This window comes from Sorex fumeus, unplaced genomic scaffold, assembly GCF_029834395.1.
Source record: "Sorex fumeus unplaced genomic scaffold, SorFum_2.1 ptg000098l, whole genome shotgun sequence".
Lineage (NCBI taxonomy): Eukaryota > Metazoa > Chordata > Mammalia > Eulipotyphla > Soricidae > Sorex > Sorex fumeus.
This window is the reverse complement of record NW_026606155.1, coordinates 38,381,079-38,393,462: the sequence shown is the minus strand read 5'-3', so window position 1 is coordinate 38,393,462 and position 12,384 is coordinate 38,381,079. Positions and strand designations below refer to the sequence as shown.

The 12,384-nt window shown below is 39.6% G+C and overlaps 1 pseudogene; it reads left to right on the top strand.

Annotated features, from left to right (window-relative positions):
• The first annotated feature begins 4,094 nt into the window (after window positions 1–4,094).
• On the top strand, window positions 4,095–4,184 carry LOC130042190 (uncharacterized; annotated as a pseudogene).
• The last annotated feature ends 8,200 nt before the right edge of the window (window positions 4,185–12,384 follow it).

Genomic DNA, 12,384 nt, shown 5'->3' with positions numbered 1-12,384 from the left:
AGGAGTACTCCTGAGCACTGCTGGGTGTGACCCAAAAAGACCAAAAATAAATATAAAAATTTAAAAAGTAAAGTATATGGACATATAGCAGATATCATTGAATATAATATGGTATTCTATAATATCCTGGATTGACTAATTTCTTGGGCTGGAGCGATAGCACAGCGGTAGGGCATTTGCCTTGCACACAGCCAGCCCAGATGAGCCGGGTTTGATTCCTCCAACCCTCTCCGGCAAGCTACCGAGAGTGTCTTGCCCGCACAGCAAAGTCTGGCAAGCTACCCATGATGTATTCAATATCCCAAACACAGTAACAACAAGTGTCAAAATGGAGACGTCACTGGACCTGCTCGAGCAAATCGATGAACAACGGAAGGACAGTGATTGTTTGACTAATTTCTTGTGTGTTTGAAGTGAAGTACTTTGTTGTTTTTTAAGAAATTTACTTGAGACATGTGAGGGGAGAGAGAGGAGTACTTGTTCAGGAAGGAACACAGGCTTCTCCAGAGTAAAAATAGCCTGAATTGACTAACTTTTCATGAAGGATCTTTTTACATTCACCAAAAGGAAATTTATACATTTAACCTAGAATTCTCACCAGGTATAAGATTATTCACGATCATGATCATCCTGTTGTTCATCGATTGCCTCGAGCAGGCACCAATAACGTCTCCTTCGTCCTAGCCCTGAGATTTTAAAAAGTGCCATATTCAAGGCTCTTTCAAGGTTATGAGAATGAGCCCCATAATTGTTACTGGTATTTGGCATATAGGGTACGCCACGGGGAGTTTGCCATACTCTGCTGGAGCGATAGCACTGTGGTAGGGCGTTTGCCTTGCACGCAGCCAACATGGCATAAGATTATTAGCCAATTAAAAACCTCTTAACCAGACCCTTTATGTTACCATTTTTATAGCACTTAACTATAATGTATTTATATATTTAGCACTTTAAAATTCCGGAAAGAATTCATAAAAATTATTTTTAAGTTATGAATTAATTGGGGGCGGTAGGTGGGGGGCTCACATCAGGAATCTCAAGAACAGTTGCCAGACTTGAACCATAGAGCTGCCAGGATCACAAGGGACCCTGAGGATTTGAATTCATGATCTGCCTGTACATTTGCAAAGTTGCAAGACAGGCATTTGAAGCTACCATACTATGCTTCAGGCCCCACATGTTTAAGTGAATATTTTAACATTTTCCCCTCACAACTTCTGTATTCATAAACTTAAAAAAAAATGAACCTAAACTAAAGCAAATGCCAAGTTTCTAACTCACTTTAGCTAAGTGTATAACCAGAAGTAGTTTATAATACTTAGCTTGTTAACTAAGAGAGTACTTTGTAATTAAAGTGAATACTCTGACTTCATGCCTGTAATATGCATTTCCCTCATGCGTATTAAAATAGCACTTGTCATTTTATATATGTTAATACCCTAAAAACAGTTGACTATAAGGTATAACCTGAAATTTAAAATTAAAATTGCTAAGGGACTCAAATAATAGAGATAGCTTTTTTTAAAAAAATTAAGTTGTTTTTAAATTGGTCAGTTTTTTAAATTCCGTTTTTTTAAATTGGTCCATTTTTAGAAGGGTTATAGTTCTCTATTTTCACACACCCACTTTCCCCTTTCATCTCCCCTCCTCCTGCCATTCTGATACTATACACTTAGAAGAAAACCTTATGAGGCCAGGAGATGACTCAAACTGCTACAAGATACACTTTGCATGTCAGAGACCTGGGTTTAATCCCTGATTGTGGCACCACATGGTCCCCTAAGCACCTCCAGGTGTGTCTTCAAAACCAGAAAAGGGGAAAAAAATCCTCATAACTAATGTTAACCTTTCACTGTTGTCCTCCTAGACCAAGGTGAAAAAAGCTAATTCTAATTTTTTTCCAGTGGTGCATAAAAACTCTTACAGTATATTATCATTGTAATACAAAGGACTTGTTTGTACAAAAATTACACAAAGAGAAGGCTGGAGAGAAAACAACAGGTAAGGCCCTTGCCTTGTACACAGCCAACCTGGAATCGGTCTCTGACCTCCCGTATGATTCCCTGAGCACTGCCAGGAGTAACCCCTGAACAAAGCTGTTGTGGCCCCCAAAAATAAGGCTTAAAAAAAAATAGTTACACAGGGTTGATTGTTACAGTTCAACAGGCAAAGGAAAGAGGGGCCTCCCTCCCAGAGGTCTTTCTAGGTCTATTCTGGCAGACAATCCCAGAAACCTGAATTAAGTGATTTAGCTAGGCAGTAATTTTTGACTATAAATAAGTTTATAAGGAAAGTGTTCAATTTCTGATATACAAATGTGCAAACATTTCCAGCATATATGCATTTGGTCTCTACTTTCTACCGCCCTTTCTTGCTAATTTTGAATGCTTGTTCACATGTTCTAGTATGAATTTTGCCTCTCTTTTACCAGTGAAGAAGATATAATGATGTTTAAATTGGGTGATAGGAATAAACAATAGACAAAAGTGAAGAAAAACTAATATATTTAGCCAATTGCTATGCCTAAATTTTTTTTTTCTTTTGGGTCACACCCAGTGATTCTCAGGGGTTATTCCTGGCTTTGCACTCAGGAATTACTCCTGCCAGTGCTGGGGGACTATATGGAATGCCGGGGATCAAACCCAGGTCAGCCATTTGCAAGGCAGATGCTCTACCCGTTGTACTGTTGCCCTGGCCGGATATGCCTAAATATTTGTGTACAATGTATTACAGAATTTCAGTGTTGGAGTAAAGCCTTATTACTTTACCTATACATACATACAATAGGGCTGTGTGTGTGTGTGTGTGTGTGTGTGTGTGTGTATACAAGTAAATTAAGAAAAACGCAAGATCTAGAGCATAGGTCTCACTTGCAAGTTTTTTTCTCCCACCTCCCACACCAATATTTTGAAATTCTTGGTGACGGTGACATTCATCTTCACATTGCCAGTATTTCTAATGCCACCAGAAACATCAGCAAGGTATTAAATATGAAATGAAGCAGATTGTTCTTCCACCAACAGCGACAGTGATGTTTGATTGATTAGATCTTTACTATATGTGTAAAAATAAAGTCGATGAGCAAACTGGTTCAGTCCACACTGTGCCCGGTAACTGCCATCTCTAACACTAGTTAAAGAATTTATCACCATTCATGGCTGCTCTCCAGCCACATGGTACAGGTTTTGGCTCAGCCTGTTAGACTAGCAAGTGCTGAGGCCTGCATTGCTGCCATCATAGGACATTCCTTGTTCTTACACTCCAGTGAACCTTAAAGTATTTGGCACTCCTATCTTAGAAATTCCCTCCTGGAACTATACAACTGCTTTCTAAACTCCCTGCTACACCAGGGCAGTCTAGATTTTGTTCAATATTATATGACCCGAGATGCAGAGAATTCCTTTGCTCCATAGAGTCACAGGTTTCAGTGATTCCCAAACACCCAAAAGGTTGCCAGTATCCAAGAATTCCAAGTCATAATTTTGAACATTTCCATTATTCATAAAGGCAGAGAAAATAACAGTTTGCAGGCCTCCAGACCTGATTTTAAAAATAGCTCTGCCATTTACAAACTGGGTGGACCTGGATAAACTAATGTCTTTGTTCTTCACTTTCTGCCCAGCTTCATCTGAGTATTATACCAAATTCTACGTGCATAGATATTCAATGTTCATACCAAAAATTAAAAGAACTTTTTCATGCAGTTGTCTATAATTCATTTTCCATCAAAATTATATGAATTATAAAAATTATATGAATTGTCCATTTGACCTTGATGTTGACTTTTCAACTGCAGAGCACATTGCAGGAATGCTCCTCTTGATTAATTGGTTCCTTGGAGTTAAGAAAGGACTGAGTGCTGGAGCAATAGGAGCCTATCATAATACAGTGGGTAGGGCATTTGCCTTGCACACAGATGACCCGGGTTCAATCCTCAGCATTCCATATGGTCCCTCAAGCACTGCCAAAAGTAATTCCTGAGTGCAGAACCAGGAGTAAAGGAGTAACCCCTGAGCATCACTGGGTGTCACGCGAAAAGAAAAAAAAAGGGGGGGGGGGCTGAATGGAGACTTTTCAAAAAGTTAAAAATAAGTGCTCGCTTCTGGCTTGTAACAATGCAGGGAAAATTAGCATGGCTCCTTTGCAAGGATAGCACACAAATTCATGAGGCTTTCCATTTTTTTTAAGAGCTAAAAATAGAACTAACGTACGATCCCAGTTTCTCTGAGGTATCTATCTGTCCCAAGAACACAAAACACTAATTAGAAAAGATATGCATATGTTCATCGCAAAGTTACATTAGCCAAGATGTGGAAACAGCCCAAGTCCCCAACACAGATGAATAAATATATGTGGTACAAGGGCTAGGAAGGGCGCTCAAAGGACTGCAGCCAGGTTTTACTGGGAACCCCAGATTCAGTTCCTGGCACCCTGAAACAACCCCTAGTACCAAACCTGGAATAAACTTAGGGTAGCACTGAGTGTAACCCAAAGGCCAAAACTTTAAAGATGATGTGTTTATATGTACACACGCACACACGAATACTACTCAGCTCTAAGATGAAATTTTGCCTTTTGCTATAACAGATGAAATTGAAGAGCAACATACTAAGTAAAATATGGAAGAGAAATAAATACTGGGTGGTCTTACTTGGAGTACATAAACAAGGAATGAGGAAGCATCCAAGGAAAAGAAACCCCCAGACTCTGACCACAGAACTGAACTTTACAAGTGACAGGGAAAAGCAATAAATAAGCTGAATGTTAGCACTCTGGTGAGCGTAATGTGACATTGCAATTCCAAAACATAGAACAGTACTTCTTATAAACCAAATTACCTCATTAAAATGGAGGGACCAGTGAGATGGTACAGGAATTAAAATACTTGTCACCTCAGGCATACTGTGTTTCAACAACAAATCCTATCACCAGTATTGCCTTTCTTTCACCAGTGTCCCCCAAGTTCCCTTCTTGATAGGCATATTTTTAAGTCTGATTATTGTAGTTGGGTCTCATGGTATCAGTGTTTAGGCCTGAGTGGAACTACAGAACATCATGTTAAGTGGTCAGAAGAAGAAAAAATACTGCATCATCTCACTTATCTGTGGTATATAGATTTAGCAGGGTAGTAGAGCTGCAGAGGTAGCATAGTTGGCAGGGTACTTGCCTTGCACACATGTGAGTCAAGTTTGATTGCCTGCACCACATATGAAAACTCCATCAGTTACAGTCTCTGAACACAGAATAGAAGTAAGCCCTGAGCACCCAGGACGTGGCCCAAAATGCAAACAACAAAACAAATAACCAGAGAGTGCATGGTATCAAAGAGGAGGGGGAGAGATACCTAGATTACCCTGGGGTGTAGATTATAGAAATGAGAAGGACATGGAAAGAAATTGGGAATGAGGGTGGAGTAAGAGGAGGCATATTCTAGTTTATGAGGATCATGAGCCTTTGGGGCATTGATGGTGTAGATCTGTGTGTATATGTATATATCTAAAAAGCTAAAACACTGATACCATGAGATCTAAATACACTAATCAGACTTAAAAATATGCCTACCAAGAAGGGAACTTGGAGAACACTGGTGAAAGGAAGGCAATAGTGGTAATAGGATTGGTTGTTGAAACACTGTATGCCTGAAAATCAACTTTGATGAATAAATTATGTTGCCTTTTAAAAATTAATAAAATTTGCTAAAGATTAACAATGGAATGGAACCCACTAATATTTCACAAAGTTTGAGAAATATTCACATTGTGCTAAGTTAGACTGAATATAAAAATCAGAAATATTGAGCAAATGCAGTTAATAGCCACTAAATATTACTCAAGCTCAATTTCTGAAATTATGTTATCCAAATAACATATGTGCCATTCATAACTAATTGCTATATGTGAAAGTTATTTCTCCATAAGATAAACCACTGAGTTGGATTTCTAGTAACAAAATAAGTACATTCAGAATATTCTGTATATTTATTATGAACATACTGTACTAGGCACTAGGAAAAAATGTAAAGATTCAACAAACTGCTTTTTGAGATTTTAAAGTTACCGAAATACTGTGTGTTACACCCACCAACTGCCCCCGGCGCCGTATTATCCCATCAACGGCCAAGACCCAGAGACTATAAAACCCTGCTCCCCGGGGGACTGGAGCAATAGCACAGCGGGTAGGGCATTTGCCTTGCACGTGGCTTGGCAACCCGGGTTCAACTCCCAGCATCCCATATGATCCCCTAAGCACCGCCAGGAGTAATTCCTGAGTGCAGAGCCAGGAGTAACCCCTGCATATCGCTAGGTGTGACCCAAAAAGCAAAACAAACCAAAAAAAAGCACCCTGCTCCCGGAAGAGAACAGCGCAGAGTCTCCTGCTTCCGAGCCTGGGCCCCTTGGAGGAGGGTGGGTGGGTTGAGTTTTCCTCCCCACCCCACGGACTAAGACCTCCCTCCGGTTCCAGGCACATCCATGCTTAAGACCACTCTCCACACATTCGGATGAGCCTCAAACATGAAGGAACTGGCAGAGGAACCCAGGTGTGCTGGACCCGGGGCGTAGATCTCCAAGCCTACTCAGATTGGAACTGGGGCCTCCTCCACCCAGATCCCCCATCTTCCAGGCGTTACACCCACCAACTGCCCCTGGCGCTGTATAATCCCATCAACGGCCATTACCCAGAGACTATAAAACCCTGTTCCTGGAAGCATCTTATTATCTAGGTCTTACTCTGGAGAACCCGGCAGGCTACCAAAAGTATCTTGCCCACACGGCAAACTCCCTGTGGTGTATTTAATATGCCAAAAACCAGTAACAATCATGGGTCTCATTCTCCTGACCCTGAAAGAGCCTCAAATGTGGCACTTTTTAAAATCTCAGGGCTAGGATGAAGGAGACGTTACTGGGGCCTGCTCGAGGCAATCGATGACCAACAGTGATACAGAAATGCTATAAGAAGCATCTCTTGTCTTTTAGGTTCTTTCGAAGTATTTTTTCTAAACTTCTTAGAGATATGTCTATTTAATTGGCGTAATCTTTCTGTTTTGCTTTGGAACTACACCCAGTAGTGTCAGGGATCGAACCTGAACCTCCTGATCACAAAGCATATACTCCAGCCTAGTAAGTGATGCCCTGCTGCCCAACAGCAGACTTCTTTTATTTTTTCAGTGTCAAATTGACTGTAATATAGTGAAGCACGATGTGAGTTGTGTTTCCTAGAAATCTGATGTTTTGGAACAAGAACACTAATGTCTTAGCAACACTGAGAATGAGTGAAAATAATGTGTTCTCTTTTCATAGAATAGGGACAGTTTTGTTTTCTCCTAGAGCTGCATAAGGTCACCTCAGCTATAGCTTTCGATTACAAATGTTGGTGGGCATCTTTTCTGTGCTGTCTCTCCCATGATGCCAGTCTTCTCTGATATCTGAAAGTAGAGAAGGTGGCAGCATGGCCTGGGTATGACCCTCAGGAACTCCTGCTGAAAACTACACTTCGGCACCCATGGAGGACCCTCCTGACCTCCAGGTTCTGCACAGCAATTTTCCTCAGGATGCCTAGGTGCCTGAGAGCTTTCAAGGGTTTTGGGAACTCACCTCTGAGTACTTCCTCTTGATGTTTCGTTCCAGTGAATGCACTGGTGCTTTGTATTTAAGAAGGATTTAAGGTTCCCTCAAATTAAATTGGAAGATATAAATAATAGTTGAAATTCAAGCGAGTGCACCAACTCTATTTTGTACCAAAGGCCTTCATGAAAATCAAAGATTGGTACATGGAGAATTTGAAATAGGGACAACTTCATTATACTAGTTAAGAGATTTTCAGCAAAAGCCTTGCCAGGTGATAAGAAGCAGTGTAATCATGATTATATTCTGGCTTTGTGGTTAGTTAAAATGCTGTAACTTTTTAATTTGTTTTTTATTTTTCATCAGTTGCATTTTTGTTGGTTTTTAATTGAATCACAGTGAGATACAGTTACAAAGTTGTTCATGATTGGGGTTCAGTCATATAATGTTCCACCACACATCCCTTCACCAGTGTACATTTCCCACCACCAATGTCCTTAGTTTCTCTCTTTCCCTCCTCCCTGCCCACCACCCGCCTGCCTCTATGGCAGACACTTCCCCCCCGCCCCCGTCTCTGTCTTTCTCTCTGTCTTTCTCTGTCTTTCTCTGTCTCTGTCTCTCTCTGTCTCTCTGTCTCTGTCTCTCTCTCTCTCTCTCTCTCTCTCTCTCTCTCTCTCTCTCTCTCTCTCACCTTTAAGGATGAAAGGTTATCAGCTATATCCCTTTACCTGCTTTCAACACTCAGTTGGAAGCTTGCCACAAGAATGTCTGGGGGTTGAAAGAACCAGTATGACAATAATAGATGGAAATGATTGTGTTGGACAGAAACTGAGTGTTGAAAATACTGTAACTTTTTTAAAAGGACAAACTTGGACCCACAGTCCTTCATTTGTAAAATAGGAATCTTATTTGAGAATTATGTCACTTGAATTAAATGCTCGAGTGGGCTTAGTATAGGCAGAGTGAATACTACAATGATGAGGTTTGATTATTCCTTTTGCTTGCCCTCAAATGATATCAACTGTTAACGATTTTCTTAATTTAAGAACTAGAAATGGGTCACAATTATTTGCATGCCAAGCATGTTTGTAAAGTGCTGGAAAAATCAAGAAAAATGCAGTGCTAAATCCATCTTTTGAAGCACAGAAAAGTTAGGGTTTTGTGTTAATGCCAAAGTCAGATTTAGATTCCCATGTAGTCAAGCTAAGCAGCTATATTACTGAACAGGAGAAAGGAAGAAGGGAGAGAATAAGTCACAGAGAATGAAGGCACACACTTAGGTATTTTTTAATAGATCATTTTTCTAAGAAGCAGAGGACTGAATTTTGCTCTTTATTAAAGGCGTAAAGAGCTGTTTAATATACTCTTTTGGTTATTTGCATTGTACTCATTTTACTATTGTATATTTTCTCTTTGCCTCCATTTAGCTATTTTCCTATTGTATCCTATTATACTACCATATCCTATTTTTATTGATTCTTATAAGTGTTACATCATTTCCTCAAATAACTTTTGAAATAAGGTTGAGAATTATATTTGTCAAGTGGTGGTATTAATTTACCACTTGGAAATGTTCTAGACAAAAACTAAGATAACAAGATTGGAGAAAAATTAATATGATCCTGAAACTAATTATGCTGACTGTTCCTTGATGACTTCTAACTTTTAAACACTTCATTTTTGCTCAAATGTAGCTAATTCAGATATGCCAGTGATCATGACTTTACATTAGAATTCATCTAGGTATTTAAAAATACATAATAACTCTTCAATTAGTCTATTCAAATACATGTTGTCTTTAGAATCAATCCCATCTTGAAATGTTTCTAGCAAAGCTGTCCTAGCAAGAAAAATATTGAGGGAGCTTCTGTTTGCAAAAGCCAAAGCCCGTTTGACAAGCTGCCAAAGAAAAAGTGATTTTAAAATAAAAATTTAAAAATGATTTTAAAATAAAAATCATTTACTTTATTCCATGTCTTCTATTTGTGGGTCTCATTTTCAGAAATCAAGTATTTGGATGAAGATGCTATATAATCTGGAGATTATTCACACATGAAAAAGGAATTCCCAGAATTATTTGGCACACTGACAGAATCATTGAAATAAATGTGTGGTTACCCAAAGAGACTACTTTGAGGCTCAGTTGCAAGTTCTGGTGTGTTTGTTTTTAAATATATCTTAATAATAAGCACACCCCAGACAACATAATCCTACACATTTCAAGAAAGCCAAAATATTTTCAATATCAGGATTTATTTGGGTTCTATTTGTGCATAGCATAAAGATAAATTTTTAATAAAAATAATAATTTGGGAGTCTTTTATAGCAAAGATCTATTTTGACAGGAAAATTACAGCAATTGTACCTGTAGTGTATTCGAGACTGCTTAAAATGATGGAAAAATAAGTGAATTTGTGCATGTGTTTTCATATTCTAATTTTGATACTCTTTAACAGGAACTAAAAATTATGTCCCATAGGTCATTCTCATTCTTGTGACAATCTTGTGATTATTTGTATTTATAACATTGAATATTTCCTTACATTCTTACTTCAATTATTTTTAGCTATTCACCTACAAATACAGCAAGGCTGGCATAATTACCCCCTTTTAATTCACAAAAGACATGTATTTACCTATTTGTTATAAGGCTTTTTATGCTAGCATGCTGTTACTATGACAAGACTACTTTGAACACACAGTAGGTAAAATAATATCGTCTATTGCACAGCAACCCCAAAGGCAATGTTAATTTAACCAGTAAAGACAAAGTAATTACAATATAAGAATTCTTATCTTTTGAGAGAGTTAAAAATGGAGTTCAAATTGTTCTTATATAGCCTATTAGCATAGTAATTACTAAAAAAATTAAAGTGCAAGTATGTTTGCAAAGCTCTAACTAGTTACTAAATCTTAATAGAAGATCACACACAGTGTAGAGTCAGTGTAGATATGATGGATAAAACACTATCTGACACTCAGAATAACTACTTGTTAACACCCATCTGTTTGTCACAATGTTCAGACCTAATTATTTGTTTTGTTATATTTTTTATTTGCGTTTGAGGGGGCTGGTTTTGTTTGGTTTCAGTTTTGGGTTTGGAGCCATGCTAGGCAGTACTCAGGACTACTTCTGGCTCTTCACTCAGGGATCACTCCTAATGAGGCTTAGGGGATGACATGGGGTGTAATTGATAGAATCTGAGTTGGCCACATGTAAAACAAGCTCCCTACCTGCTGTGCATTTCTCTGACCCCTATGCAAACTCAACTTTACCAGTGCCAGAGAGTACATTGGGTAAGTGCATGGTGCCCACCCCCCAGGCATGTTGTTGCTTCCTCCAGTACTTGTGAGGAATACATATCTTCACCCCTCAGGCTTCTGCAGGCTCACCATCCAACACCAACCACCCACCTATCAAACCTATCAAGTGTTTATTTAACAAAGTCTCAGGAGTTCAGTACTGAGTACCCCTGAAACATTCTCTGGAGTTAAAAGGTAGGCAGAAAGTAGAACGGAAAACTCAGAGGTAGAAGTGGAATGCAATTTTTATGAAATATAACATAATTTTATGTTATAAAATCTGTGATATGTTATAAAATCTTTATAAATTATAAAAATTTATAATATCTGTCACAGAAAGGGGGAACAGGGATCAAAAGAACCATTTGGTTATGGTGAAAGAACAGGAAAGTCTGTGAAAAGCAGCAGCCCTACCACTCGGGAAAGCCAAGTCACAAGGAAAAGTGTCGTTGTGTAAGGTGCATAGTGACAGTGTCGTTGACAAGTAGATCTCCTTGGTAAACTCAGTCTTTTTGGTACGAATAAAATAACTGTATTTGTGGGGCTGGAGAGATAGCACAGCGGGTAGGGCATTTGCCTTGCACGCGGCCAACCCGGGTTCAACTCCCAGCATCCCAGATGGTCCCCTGAGCACCGCCAGGAGTAACTCCTGAGTGCAGAGCCAGAAGTAACCCCTGCACATCGCCGGGTGTGACCCCCCCCCCAAAAAAAGAAAAAAAAAACTCTATTTGTCATTTATTTTGAGGGTGCTTGGGGACCACATCCAGCAATGCTCAAGGGATCCAGGTTAAACTTTTGCAGGCAGAACTTGTACTCACTCCCTTTTGCTATCTCTGGCCTGCATTTTCTCTTCTAATCCTCCCAGTGAAATGTGAAAATTTGATGTCTCTCAAAAGAGGAGGAACATTAGTACTTAACCAGGTTAAGAGACTCTGGGGTCCAAGTGCTAGTACAATGGGTAGGGTTCAATTCCCGCTATCCCATATGTCTTCCAAATCCTACCAGGAATAATTCTTGAGTGCAGAGCCAGGAGTTACCCTAAGCATTGCCGGGTGTGATACAAAAAAACAAAAAGGGAGAGGGGCTTTGGGGGAAAGGGTGAGAGCACCAGGGCCTGTGGATATGTTATAAATGGACATGTGAGAAAGTGTGAGGTTCAATTCCTGACACTCATACAACCCACCCCCTTTCAAAGTGCCACAGAGCATGACCTGTGAGATAGAGGAAGCCAGAGTCTATGCACAGGGTAGTCCTATTTGGGAGCTGTCTTCTCACTCTAACAAAGAGCCTTCCAGGAGGCAATCCTGTTTCTTTGGCTGTGACAGGAAAAGGCTTCAAGTCTACCTCCACCACCCTCCACCCCTGCCCCATACACCCCTTGTCGCCTTTGCATAGGTAACACTGAAGCTAAGTTACACTTATTCGTTGTTTGTTTTCTCACAGTCCATCTTTTCCCTGATGAGGTTGGCAACTGTGCTTAGTAGTCATCTCTAAAATAAACTTTTCATTTTGAGTCTCT